Below are 13,817 nucleotides of genomic sequence, written 5' to 3' on the forward strand. Positions count from 1 at the left end.
GCTCGCTGGCCGCTTGGGTCCGGGAAGGGGCAGCGCGGCGGAGGGCGCGATATATTTAGCGCGGGGCAGGAAATGTGCTTTTCCCGTTCCATTAAATGCTGATATTATTAAAAAAAAAAAAATCTTTCCGCTCGGCTGAAGCGAACGGGAGGGACAAAAAGAGCCTCTCGCTCTCCCACCGCCACGCCGGGAGCGACACGACGGCGGGCAGCGCCAGCGAGGGGGACCCCGGCCGGCTGGGCCGGGGGAGCACCGGGGCCCCGGCCGGCGCCTGCGAAGCGGGCAGAGCCGCGGCCCCCAGGCGCGCAGCAGCCGCCAGGTGAGGGGTTATGCCGAGGTGGCTCCTCCCGTCACAGGTTCCGCGGCGGAGCTCAGAAAGTTTTCTAAATTAAACTTTATTGGCAGCCGATAGGTCGCTCTGCCGGGTTTCTATCGCAACACACGCCGGCACAGGGCGGCAAAGCCCATCCCGGTCCCCCTCTCCCCCGCGCAGGACCTCCGGCCGCCGGCTCGGGCACCGGGCGCAGGTGCGCCTGTCACGGCGGCGGCTGCGGGGCCGCCGGCCGCAGAGCCCCAGCGCGGGTGGGAGCAGCCTTGCCGGGGGTGCCCGGGCGCGACCCCTTGCGAAGGGGAAGCGCCGGGAGTGCCTGGCCGCCAAGTGCCGCCGCCGCCGCCCGCGGGAGCTCGGTTGGGGCCGGAGGGTTTGCCAGGCGGGTGGCAGCTAGCTGCAGCGGGGCGTCCCCCGGCAGGGACGAGGAGCGCCGGAGCAGCCCGTCTCCGGCTTCGGGGGAGCCTCCATCCCGCCTGTCGGCAGCTCCGTCCCGGGAGCAGGGCGGCGGGCTCCCTGCTCTCCAGGAGCGGGCAGGGCACCGGGCGCGGAGTTGGGGACGACGGCGGGACTCACCCGGGCTCGGCGGGACGGGGCTGGGGCCGCCGCTGCCGCCGCCTGGAGGTGGGGCGGTCAGGTTGTTCTCGCTCCCGGCGGCGTTGGGGCACAGCACCCGCCGCCGGGGAGAAGCGTCGGGGCTGCCCGGAGGAGGACGGTGCTCCTGGGGAAACAACACCCTCGGCTCCCCCCCCCCCCCCCTTCCCTCCCCCGCCTCTCTCCCCGGGGCGGGCGGTCTGCTCGGCTTTGATTGCGAGGCGAGGGCATCCTCCCCCCGCCGCTCCCCCCCTCCCGGGATGGCTACATACAAAGGCTGCTTTCCAGGAACTTTCCAGGAACCGCATCATGTGACAGGACCCGCTCCGGCGCCTCCACCGCGATCGCGGCCAGCCGGGGCCCGACGCACCGAGCCGCCGCCCCTTGTCACGCCGGGGCAGCGGGTCGCCTAATCCTTCCCCCGCGATTCCCCTTTTCCCCTCACGCACACGCCCTCCTCCGCCCGCGGAGACGCGGGAGACGCCCGGCGAGCAGGTCAGTGGCCGGGGCCGCTGAGGTACCGGCGGGCGGGCGGCCGTTGGAGCCCGCCGGCGGGGGCCGTGCCTCGCGGGGCGGCGCACGCCGCCCCGCGAGGCACGGCCCCGCCGGCGGGCTCCAACGGCCGCTGGCGCGCGGCACCTCCTGAGGTAACCGGGCGAGCGCGGGAGCGCGGATTCCCCCCCTCCCCCCCGCCTTTCCTCATCCTCCGCGGTGGAGCGGGGGCGGCGGGGTGAGGGCGAGGGGCGACCGCGGGCACCTGAGCGCGGCGGTGGCGGTGAGGCCCGCCCTCAGGGCCGGGAGCGCGTCAGGGGCCGGTGCCAAGGAGCTCCGTGCCAGGGACTTTGCGGCGGACGAAGCTCCTGGGACACCCCACCCTGATCTCCACCCCCCTTCGCCCTCCGGCGCTAAATACCTCGTTGCTACAAACAGCCATTACCCGCCGATGCGCGCGCCGCTCCTTCCCCCCCTCCCCTCCGCGGCTTCTTCTTCTTCTTCTTCTTTTTTTTTTTTTTTTTTTTTTTAATAAACCCGAAGCTGTTTTTCGGCGCAAAGATGATTGATTGCGGCGTGGGTGCTGCTCGGTAACCAGCTACCTTCTGCCGCTGGCCGGCCGGCCTCCAACCGACTTTAGAAAGACCAAAAAAAAAAAAAAAAAAAAAAAAGAGGGGGAAACAAAGCAAAAGTAGCCGTATTAGTCTCACCCTTGCCCCTGGCTGCAGGTCAGGGCTCCCTGCAAATTGCACGGCGGTGTTTGGGAGGGAGTATTTTTCGGGTTTGACGGGCGAGTGACTAAGGAGTGACTTTTTAAAGTCGTCGGAAAAAAAAAAAAGTAAAATAATACAAAATAATCTCTTTAAAAATCGGGGGGTGGGGAGCCTTTGTTATCAAAGAGATAAATGAATATGTATTAGGCTGGACGGTGTGGCTGAGGGAGCGGGGCAGCGGCGGCACGCCAGCTCCCCTCACAGAGACAGCTCCCACAGGGACACTCCTGCCGTGGGTCGTGCTCCCCAGTAACTCCTGAAATTCAACGTTTCTTTAGGGGAAAAAAAAAAGAAAACAAACCAAAAAAACCAAAGGGACCGTGGAGGACAGTTCCTGAAGGCTTTTGGAACAGATATTGCTTAGAATTTTTAAACATCAGGAGATGAGTGAAGAGTATTAGATTTACTAGTTCTCTTAAAAAAATAAGTGCTGTGTTTAGTAACGAGGCAGATTCGTCCGAGGAAGAAAATATCTACTTTGTTAAGTGAATTGGTCAGTATGGTTTCATCTGTTTGTAATGCCTGGGTGCTTTTGAATTTAATTTATTCAGTTTATGAAAAAAGGTGGTTTTAATCACTGACGGTACCGCAGATTTGAAATGAGGTCTGAGGAACAAACATGAGCTTTCTTACTTAAGCATTCTCAGAAATGGTTTAAAACAGTTTAGGTCCTGAAGGTCATTCTTATTCCTGTTTTCGTCCGTGCAGTTCAGATAGCCTCAGATTCAGCCTCCAGTGACTCTTGTGGAATCCCCACTGGCTTTTCATTGGATAGATGTGAAGAGGGGAGAGAATGTGTCTGTGTCCTTTGAAACTTAGTTGACAGTTCTGCTGCCGATGATGTGAGATCTTGCATAAAATCTAATTTAATTTTTCAGAATTGCACTGGCTTCACTATGTTCAGAACAACAACAACAAAAAAAAGGAATACAGATCTATTTTTATTAGTAAAATAATTCCATATACATATATGCAGGAACAGAGCTTTTGGTCAAAAACATGTTATTTTGATATAATAGTGCTCAAATTAGGGCTATTCCTTTAAAGTTCACTAATTCATCTTAGAGAAATGGAATGCATCTTGTCTAGATGCAAAGCTGCTTTTTTACAGCTTTGCTGTAGTTCTCTTTCCCTATGTTATTTATTAATGGCATTTTTACGTGGATAGTACTTCAAGACTTCCTTTGCTTCTGCTATTTATTCGTCGCTTGAAGTCATAATAATTTGTTTCTAAAACCACAGCTGGCTGCTATAAAGGCAGAGAGAGGAAGACCATGATTTATGTGGTGAATGAGAAAGAAGAACAGAAGAATGTCATAAATATTTGTTACTTAAAACTTCAGATATTGTTATGAAAAAGGTAGCATAAAAATTAAATAGGCAGTATATCAGCAGGATCTTTCCTAAACAGAGTTCTGTTAATTTTTTTTTTTTTCATGAGAAGTTACTGTCTTTTAAAAATAGTACTAAAGATCTGATAAATTTACAAGAGTAATGAAATTCAAACTTGAAAACTGCAAATCGATCTTTAAATGACACTTTTGGCACCTCATAAGAGTACTTCGGTTCACAGTTACCTTTATTATCTGGTATGAGACTTCCGTAAGTACTATAGGCTCGGTGGAACAAGTTAGTATTTCACTGTTTCTTTCAACAAGGTTAGTTAGCTGGTTTTCTCCTCTGCCTGTGTGAGTCTTTCACACAGTCACAGGGGAGAAGAAAAATAATTTTTAAGTGTAAGAAAAGGTGATTAAATTAAATTACTTTTTGGATTATGGGCCACATGTGGTGCATTAAACTACTTTAAGCTACTTTTTAGCTTCTTTGGCATTAGGATGTTTAACACATACTTGGTCTGCCTTAAGTGTTTTGCTATATAAAAAATTAGAATGGAGCAGGAGAAAGATGTGAGATGGAGAAAGAGAAAAGAAGCAGTACGGAGATCTCAGGCTCTGAAAACTTAGCTCTCCATCATGTAAACAAAACAAGGTTTTTTAATTTGTCATGTAACAAACAGTAATTCTTCTAAACAGAGTCACTAATATGAAGAGAAAATTAGTTTATACGAATGGGGATTTAAAATTTGTTAGTACAACTCAAACCAAGTGCTTTATTTATTTTTAGTCCGTATGTTTTGGGGTAGCAATTCTAGGACAAATATTGCCGGTATGTAGACAGTTATGAATGCTTCTGAGCCAGTTTGAGAGGCGTATCATCCGACTGGAGATGAAAGGCACAAACTTAAGGAATTTCTGATTTCTTTTCCAGATACTTTCTACTGCGCATGAACGTTTTGGTTTGGGCAGTATATCATCCATATAGTAGATATTTTTAATCGAGATTTATCTTGGTAGTGAAAACATGAACATTAAGAGTTCTTGAAAATCACAAGCAGAATATATTATGTGTCTGACTTGTTTTCAAACCTATGTGCTCAAAAAGAGAAGGGGAGGGACAAGTGGGTTTATTTTTTATTTTTCCTTTAGGCAAAAATCCCTTTCATGACCAATGAAGGAGGCAACAACGTTTTTACAATAGTGTGAAGTGCCTGTTGCTAGAAATGATTTTCACTTTGTTCCTGAAAAGTATGCCAAATTTACTGGAGAGCTAGCGCGCTGATTTATTTATATAATATGACGTGAGCGGAGGAGGGGGTAATGCATTTTTGGCCCAGCTGATTTTGCTAAATGTGCTTTGATTCGCTGAAAAGGTTGACTGATTTTTTTAGCTAGGTTTATCTGAAAGAACACAAAGGGCCTTTCCTTGCTCTCTGCATCCTTACTTCCCGAAGATGCAGCACAGAATATCCATTATCCATGACATGCCATTTGGTCAGATAAAATCCGCTTTAGTTAAAAGGCCAGCTATTGCTTATCACATAGGTCTATTTACTGACGATACTTTGACAACTGCTTACCTGAACTGATCTAAATAACAAGGTGTAACTGCCACAGTTCCTCCCTGTCCCGCGATTGCAGCGGTCAGGCAGCACGTCTGGGTCTTGAGCAGAGAAATATGAATATTGAGCCTTTACCTCGAGCAAATTAGAACAAGTTAATCGTAGCTCCGCACCATGAACAAGGTCCGCAATGCGAGCCCTTAGAGAATTTCTCACTCAGCAGACAGGAGCAAGGTTTGCTTATTTCACAAAGAGTTCCTAAAAACATAATAAATGCAGCAGAGAGAAAACAAATATTTTCATAAATGGGATCACTCTGCTCTTTCCAGCTGCCCGGGGAACAGAATGTTTTGATGAAATAAATTATGATGTATACCAAACAATTTTACTCTTAACCAGCTGCCACCTTATTTCCTGTCATTTTTATCTATTCTGATGTGGACGCTTTATCTTTCTTAAGAATATACATTTGGTAAAGGAGAATAATCAAAAAACCGGTGAATAATTTCTATGAATCAGTGGTGTTCTAAAAGAAAACCAGCACTTGTAATTTAAAAGCAAACCATCAAGAAATAGCACTAAGAGAGCAGTACTCTGAAATAACATCCAGATTATTTTCTTTCAGAGACGGTCGAGAAAAAGAAGGATCATTTCCTTTAGTTCAGTGGATAGGTAGACGGATAATCACTGGCAAGCATGAAACTCTGACCATAAAAAGGTGGCATTTAAATCCTTCTCTCGTCTCATCGTGTGCTTTATACTATTTAAAACTTGGTGTAGCATCTAAAGGCCTCAACTGCATTGAGTAAGAGGCTATCTAGACACACTTAGGATCTTTAACTAAAAACATTAAGTGTAGTGCTTTTATAGTTTCTCTCATTTACTATTTACAATTTAAAGTAGAAACAAAAGAACATAAAAATAATCTGGCTGGACTTGTTAAGGAAAAGTGGAACATGGTGACGCAGGGTACTAAGTATAAAAAAATAATTTACACAGCACTTTTCACCTTATACTATGTTAGGCTTCTTTATAAACAGTGAGCAGAATTCTGTTACTTTGTTATTTTGTGAACATACACGCAATTTCACTCTGGCTGGAACTAGCTAAATATTGCTGAAAGTTACCCGAGGATAATTTGTAAATATCCATGCTTTGACAACATTTTCTTCCCTATCACGCTTCCTTTTTTATGAACACGATAGAAAAAAAAGACTACTGGCAAGAACTGTTTTGATAGCAGTCATTTTGAACAACTACTCAGAGAATATTTGCTATGGATTTCAATATTCAGATTGCAGTATAAGATGCTGTGACTGTAATATTTGTTTTCCTTGGTTTTTGGCTGAGAAAGCGTGTATATACCTGAGAAAGAGCGCATAGGTGTATATGTACACATACACCTATACGTACACGTGTTCACAACCACGCTTTTTGAAGTTCCGGAGTTTTGGAGAAATGTACACTCTTGTCTTTGTTTTAGAAAAATCCTAGAGATAGCACAGCTGAAAGCACTGTGAAATCTTGCATTCTCGTCCTAGGTGCTGCCAGAAAAAACAAGCCTTTTATGCTTGAGGAGGCTTGAGATGTTTTCTTGCCAGTTGCGAGTCCTACTTCTCAAAGTAAAAGAGAGCAAGTAATGTCTGTGAAAAAAGTTTTCCTGACAGACGGCATGCAGGCAGCTCTCCTGTGCTCTGCCAATCCGTAAGTAATTAAAGTTCCTTCGTTGGCGAAGAGTCAGTTCTGAAACAAATAAGGAAAATTAAAACAGGTGATGCAGTGGCTATCTCCAAAGGCGAGACTTTTGAGTGCAAAGTAAAACAAAGATGAAGAAGAAACTGGGGTTTATGTCTCTGAATAAATGGTCTCGCATCAGAAAAAGATTAATTTTAAATCACTGTTCTAGTTCTTATATTAAAGATGGTTTAATTCACCCAGAGCTATTTGGCCTTGAGGATGAATTCCTACAATTAAGTGTTTATGACTGAAAGGGCTGCCATGGAAAGCAGACAGATGAATATCATTTCAGGAGTACTGTGAATCATTAAATGAGTTGTAGAACCTTTTCCTGGGCATGAGCCACTTTTAAATTTCAGACTAAGGCTATAATAGACTTCAGCATAAGGCCTGACGTGTTGCTGTGTTTAGGAGTTTGAATAACAGGATAATCAACATGTACTACTGTGTTTATAAAATTTCAAACATCTCACATGGTATGTGTATATGCTGCTCAGATCAAATACATTTTTCAGATTAGTGCGTTAAGCGTTAGCGTCAGGTAATGAACTTAACCTGCCTCTGACGCGTTGGCTTCTTTTGGCTCAAGACAGGCATGGCTGCTTGCCCCGCTGCAGTGTAGAGAGGGGCTGGAATGTCATACAAACCTGAACAGATGACATGAAAACAGTGCTAGCTGCCAACTACCTTCTCTCTCTTTATTTGTCACGATTAGTGCTTGTTTTTTGTCAGGAAGGCTCCAGGCATCATCCTATAACGGATTGGCATGCTGGGAGGACGTCAACTGAAATGCAGGCCAGACAGACAGCCTGGCATTTTTTGGGCTCAACAGAGGAAACAGACACAGGGCTACTCTTCCTGGTTAAGGAAAGAGCGTTGGTCCACAGCTCGCCTTTTCTTGGCACTGCCTGTCCATTCCCAGGATTGCTTGCCCCTCCCGTAAGCAGTTTTGCCAGGGATGTGGAAATTAAAGCTCAAACAGTAGCAGATAAAATCGGATGGACTGCTTGAGGCAGTTACTACCTCCCCTTGTGCTGTACCTGAACCATCCTTCCCGTGGCTCTGACAGAGCGCTGCCTGCAGCAGGGATGAGAAATTAACTCACGCACCTCCTCCCAAACAACTTCAGCTTTCAGTCTGGTGGGTTAAGATCAACCCCGGTTTCAGCGTGGCTCAAAACTGCAGTCGTTCAGGAGCAGCTTCATGAGCTGTTTGGTCGTGAGGTGGCAAATTCTGTCACGGGGTGGGGAGAACGGTTGGGGATGAGAGTAGTAACTCCCTCAGCCATCTGATTTTAATCCCTTACCATATGTGACTGGAAGTCCTTAGATGCCCTCTACTGCCATATCCCAGAATTAACAGATGGCTCTGCGTAACCAAATTCAGATTCGTTGAAGTTTGTTATTATCTCTCTGTCTTTGTAAATGAATGGGGGAGGGGAAATAATGTCCATAATTATTACAAAATATGCGAAGCCTTTTATAAAGTGTGAGTTTAGGCTAGACATCTTTTCTGACTTTCAGTGCCATTGCCCTGGGTTTCAAAATTTTAACACTATTTTTAGCATTCTCTTCAGAGCTCACTTCTCTGATAAATTATCCCTCTGGGAATAAATTTGATCCAGAAAGATGCCTGAGGCACAGCAGAATTTTTCCCCAGCATTTCAGGCCGCATCATGCTAGACGGAAGGAAGCTGCAAAACCTGCTGCCGTAGATCAGTCTCTGTTCCGGGAAGGAACTACAGGGTGCATTTACCCATCGGATGTATCATCGTTTGCGTAAGACAGAAGAGCGGGCAAGAGTCTATATCTAGAATGGAACAAGAATGAAATTTCTGTCCCACGCTGGCCTGTGTTATGACAGTTTTTGTGTGCTGGCAGGCACAAAGCAATCCCAGGTCAAACAGAACTAATCCTGGCAGGAATCACTCCACGGGCGCTAAGAACCAAGTGTTTCTGTGGTGCTTGAGCTTTAGCTGTGTTGGTTGTATCAACTCCTTTCCCTCCTGTAAGGAAAAGCCAGCAAAACAATCCCACCTTTAATTCCCCCGCCCAGGTTCCTGACGCTGATTTGACTGAGGGGGTTTGGTCCAAATGAAATTAGCCGCCGCGTTCTGCGTACACTTTTAAACATGCCCAGCCTTTTCTGAGGACGGTCCGTTGCTGTTCGTTTTACTCTAGGTGGTTGCCAGTGATGTTACAGATAGAAGCGGGCACGGCAGGAGGGAGCGTGAGCTTCCCAGCGGAATGCGTGACAGCGGGGATCTGCTCCAGGTAAGTGGAGGGGGACATGTACCGGGGACATGCCGGAGGGCCTCTGCCAGGCTAATAAAAAGATAAAGCTGGCGTTCGTTGAAGGGGCGAGCTTTCACGCCATGCTTTCTTTTCCTTCAGCACAGTCCTCTGCTTGCAGGCACGCTGGTCTAGAATATGCTACTCGCATTCTTCAGGAGCTTTTGTAATTTTTCCAGAACATAATCTCAAACTAACAGAAGTCCATAGCAAAATCTTGTTGTGAATGAGGGCTTTGTTCTGGGAGACTATTTCTCTGGTAGCCATTGCATAAAAGGCTGAAACACGAATTTGCTCATAAGCTTTTGTTTTCAGCATGTTCATTCCTTCACCACCACCACCCCCCTTCCTCCAAGAAATACATGAACCGCTTCAAGTCCTGCTGGCAGGTGGGCTATATGTTGTTAGGGTGGCAAACCTATGAAGCTGTACCAACTTACACCACCTGACAATGTGGTCCATTGCGTATGTTTTACCAGATCCATGCTTTTCCAATTTCTTTATGTTCTTTCAATGGCATTTTTTGTCTGTCCGTCAGGGAGTGGAATCCTGCGTCCAGAGAATGTAAATAACAGCTGCTTCCACTCTATTTGCATTTATATACTTAACACTTCCAAATAGATTATTTCGAGAAGCTTTCACAATCTAGTCAAAATTCCTGCTTAGTCAGAGGAACTAGTGAGACGTTAATGAAATCCCCTTGGACTGCCTGATGGAAAAGATGCAGCAACAAGAACGAAAGTCCCCAAACGACGCATCAGTTACGCTTCTGACAGTTACACTTCAACAATCAGTTGAAGCGTATCTTTTAATCTCCTTGGGCATTTTCAGGATCAGTTCCTTGGGCTGTTCTAAGGGGGCAAGATTATGCCAAGTAAGGAGATGAACTGTTAAAAAAATCTGTGCTGAACCAGTAGTGTATTTCTAGCAAAATTATCTAAAAATACCTAAAATTTATAAAAAATATCATATGAGTACAGCCAAAAACGAAAAACCAACCAACCAAACAAAACAACACCTGGCAAGCTATCTAAAGTGAACAGCGTATTTGCCAGCGTCACAGATTTTTAAATAAATAAATCCCTTATGTCCTGAGAATAACTGAAAAACAGCTCTTTAATTTGTTTTTTATACCACTGTTTTCTTTTGTTGACATTTCACTAGCCTTGAAATGGAAACACAGCATTTTTATTTAGTAATGCCTAAATGAAGATTTTAAGAATTATGTTCAATTATGTTTTTTTTTCTCCAGAAAACTTTGAAAGCCTTTCACCTCATTATTTTGCCAAATGCCTCAACTTGAACCATTTCTTTAGATTTCTTTGATCCTCTGAAAGCTGAGAATTACAGAACATTGACATTTAGTGACCTTCGGTACGGTTCATTTACTCCAACGTAGACCGTTGAAGAAGATGCTTGCTCCTAAATCCAGATTTTGTTTGAAGTTATAGAAACGTACTTTCTTCTCACATATTTTGTTTATCCAGACGAAAAATCCTTTTATTTTTTACAGGAGGCTCAACTGGGGCATCTCTGAACCGCGTTGGACAATCTTGATGACTCAAGTTGTTTAGAGAACAGTAATTATGCACGTGAGTTGCTGTTTTTGCCTGTCTCCGTAAGCCTGCACCAGACTCATTCAGACTTAGTAGTCTGAACAGACAAAACAGTCCGAGCTCAGGTTGTTTGTAAAAACAACGTGGATCCCAACTACCTGATTTCAGAGAGCACGCTTGTTTTTCTGAATAAAAAAAGTCCCAGATGCCAAGAGAATTGGCAGATATTCACAGTAGCTGGGGCTGGTTCCCTGGAGAGCGGGCTCCTGTATTCACATCCCACAGTGCTCCTTGCTGGTGCCCCTGTAGACCCAACACGTCATTCTGATTTTTTGCCTGTCTTTCAGTTTGAAGTATCTGAAATCACGTGAAACGGTACTGCAGCCTGCGAGAACGGTGCTTTCCCAGCACGAAAGCGAGGGTACGTATGACATGTTTTGGGATGCGGTGATGTTCGAGGGCGCGCAATCAGCTTGAGCGGAAGAGCAGGCAGGGTAAAGACAGACAGGACGGGGGCTTGGGAGCAGCAGCGCTTGGCGCGAACTCTCCCCTCAGGGGTGCGCAGCCGGCGCTTCAAAGAGGGCTGGGCGGAACAGGGGAAGCAACGAAGAGGCGCGGGGATCCGCAGCCGGAGGCTGAGCCTGCTCCCCAGCCTGCAGCAGCAGGGACGTGCGTGGGGCACCCCGAGTAGCCGTCTGCTGCTGGGGACCGCCTCCGGCTGAGGTGAAGCGTAGACACGGGGAGCTTGACTGCAGGATAGACGCTTCGCTCTTGCAGAAACATGAGGCTTCTCAGGTATCATTTCCACGAAGTCACGAGTTAAGACCTTGGTCAGAGGGAAGCAAAACACTCACCCCGCTGCAGCGATCCAAGGTTTTGCCCTCGGTCTGGACAAGGACTGGCTAAGCACTGTGTAGGTACAAACCACCGCTGCTCTTCCCTTCACAGGCCGTTGTGTCACCTTTCAGCCTTACCAGTGGCCTCTTCGGGCTCATTTCAAATCTTTTTCTTCAACAAATATGGCCATATAAAATCAATGAATTGTAACCCGTGCAGCCAACACACAGCACGTTTATTTTAGTAGATTTGAACATACAAATAGATGCTCTAGAAAGGGAATTTCTCTGCCGTTTTTCTTATCTCTGCTTATGGTGAACTTACCATGAATTTTGTTTGCACTGTGCCTCTACTCTGGATAGGAAATCCTGTTTCTTAATCCAGTTCTAAAATTTGTGGAACTCGCTGCCACCCTCGGCTTCCCCATCACTAGTGCCAGCATTTTAACTGTACGAAAAACGGATTAAAAATTACAAAATAACAAAAAAATACGAAAAGGGATGTGAAGCCTTATGCCACTGTACACTGACCAATTGTTAACTAATGAGCGGTCAAGGACAATATTTTCCTGGCATTGGTTTATTATTCAGTTGAAATCCTCGGTGTCTCTTAACTAACGGAGAAGGTGAAGATGACTGCTGCAGCACAGCTCCGATCCAGTAGAACTCCTACAGATGTTGACTTCAGAAGAATGCTACTAGCTTATTTGTTTAAACAAATACACCATAAATTTGAATAATGAGAAAGACTAGCGGTATTTAAGAAACACTAATCTTTACATGAAACTATAAAGCTCTGTTTTGTTAGCATTAGTGAGTAGGAAATACATGTTTGTACAGTAGGGTTGTGCTTTAATAGTTTAATCTTTTACTTAGGTTAATTTTTATTCTACCTGATAACGGCTCAATGCAGTAGCCTAATTTAACAGTCACTTTTCACTGTTCATTTTTCATTTTCTGTGATACCTACACAGTTGAACTTTTATTAGCCTTGGCAGAAGAGATGCTAAAAAACAGCTCTTCCAGAATTCTTTTTCCACGATATCTCATATTTTGCTGGCAGGGAGATTCTTTTGCTAAGGAGTTGTAAACTTTGGTAGCCGTCAAAACTGGCCTTATTTAAAACGGTAAACTGCCTCTGACCCAAGACTGTTTTTCATCTTGACAAGCAGTGAAGTTGAATATAAGCATAACTGTTTTCTGTATTTATTTATTACTTAATTTTTCAGAAAGACTAGCTGGCAAAGTTTCTCAGCTCTGTTGGCCATTCCAGCCTCCCGTGGTGCCTCCAGGTGGTGAAAAACTCTGTGATAGGTTGATGATCATTTCTCACCTACACCACGACACCTAATGAAGCGCTACTCCACGCCATAAACTTCTGCTTCTCTAGAAGCCACGCAGTGCAAAACTGCTGCGCGGTTGGTTCATGCAGCTGCCACGTCGCTCCCGCCTTCTGATGCGCAGTGTCCTGACAGCTGTGGTTATATACAGCGGAACTAACATTCTGTGTACATTGCACTTCAATTTTCAGAGAATTCTGTGCAAACTACCCAGTAAATTATCACGTATTGTGTTCATTTTTCTAGAAGTACCTGGCTGGGTAACAGCTGGGATCACGAGCTCATTAGAAGAGGTGCTATAGAGATACACGAAATACGTAACTATCTTATTTCTCCTGGGACTACACACCGAATGCAACAAAATAATACCAGCTTAAGTATTATCTTTTAGCATTGGTGGGTTGATTAAATATAAGGAGGTGAGATTAAAATCCTATACACAATTTATTCAAAATTACAAATTAAATGTGTGTGAATTACTCTATAGAGGAAAAAAAAGAGTTCCTATATATGGACTCCATGCTATTGAAGGCTAGCAGAAACAGCAAAAGAGTTTTTATCTTAATTTTAAGTGGAATATTTTTCTTTTACATATATGCTCTATTAAAAAAAATAAAAAAACCAAACAACAAGGTAAGGCTGCTTCCGTTTGCTCCGACACAGGCATCTGAATCTCAACTAAGCTTCATCCTGCCTTCACAGGCGAGAAGGAAAAAGCACCCCAGAGAACAATTTGCGCGACATATTCTGGACAATAAAATCTTGAAGATCAGCTGCCTTGTGCGGGTACTTGTTTTGTGTCAGCTGACTGTAAGGGGAGCCTACAGAGACGAACTCAGGCTTAGATGTCTAATTAGCAGCTCTCGGTCTTAGAGATGAATCCGACTTTAACGTAGGTACACCGTTTGTCTGATGCTTATTGTAGTGAATGGTGGGCTTTAAGTCAATTTTATTATATGGTAGCATTCAAA

The sequence above is a fragment of the Platalea leucorodia genome, assembly GCF_965183815.1.
Source record: "Platalea leucorodia genome assembly, chromosome: 4".
Classification (NCBI taxonomy): Eukaryota; Metazoa; Chordata; class Aves; order Pelecaniformes; family Threskiornithidae; genus Platalea; species Platalea leucorodia.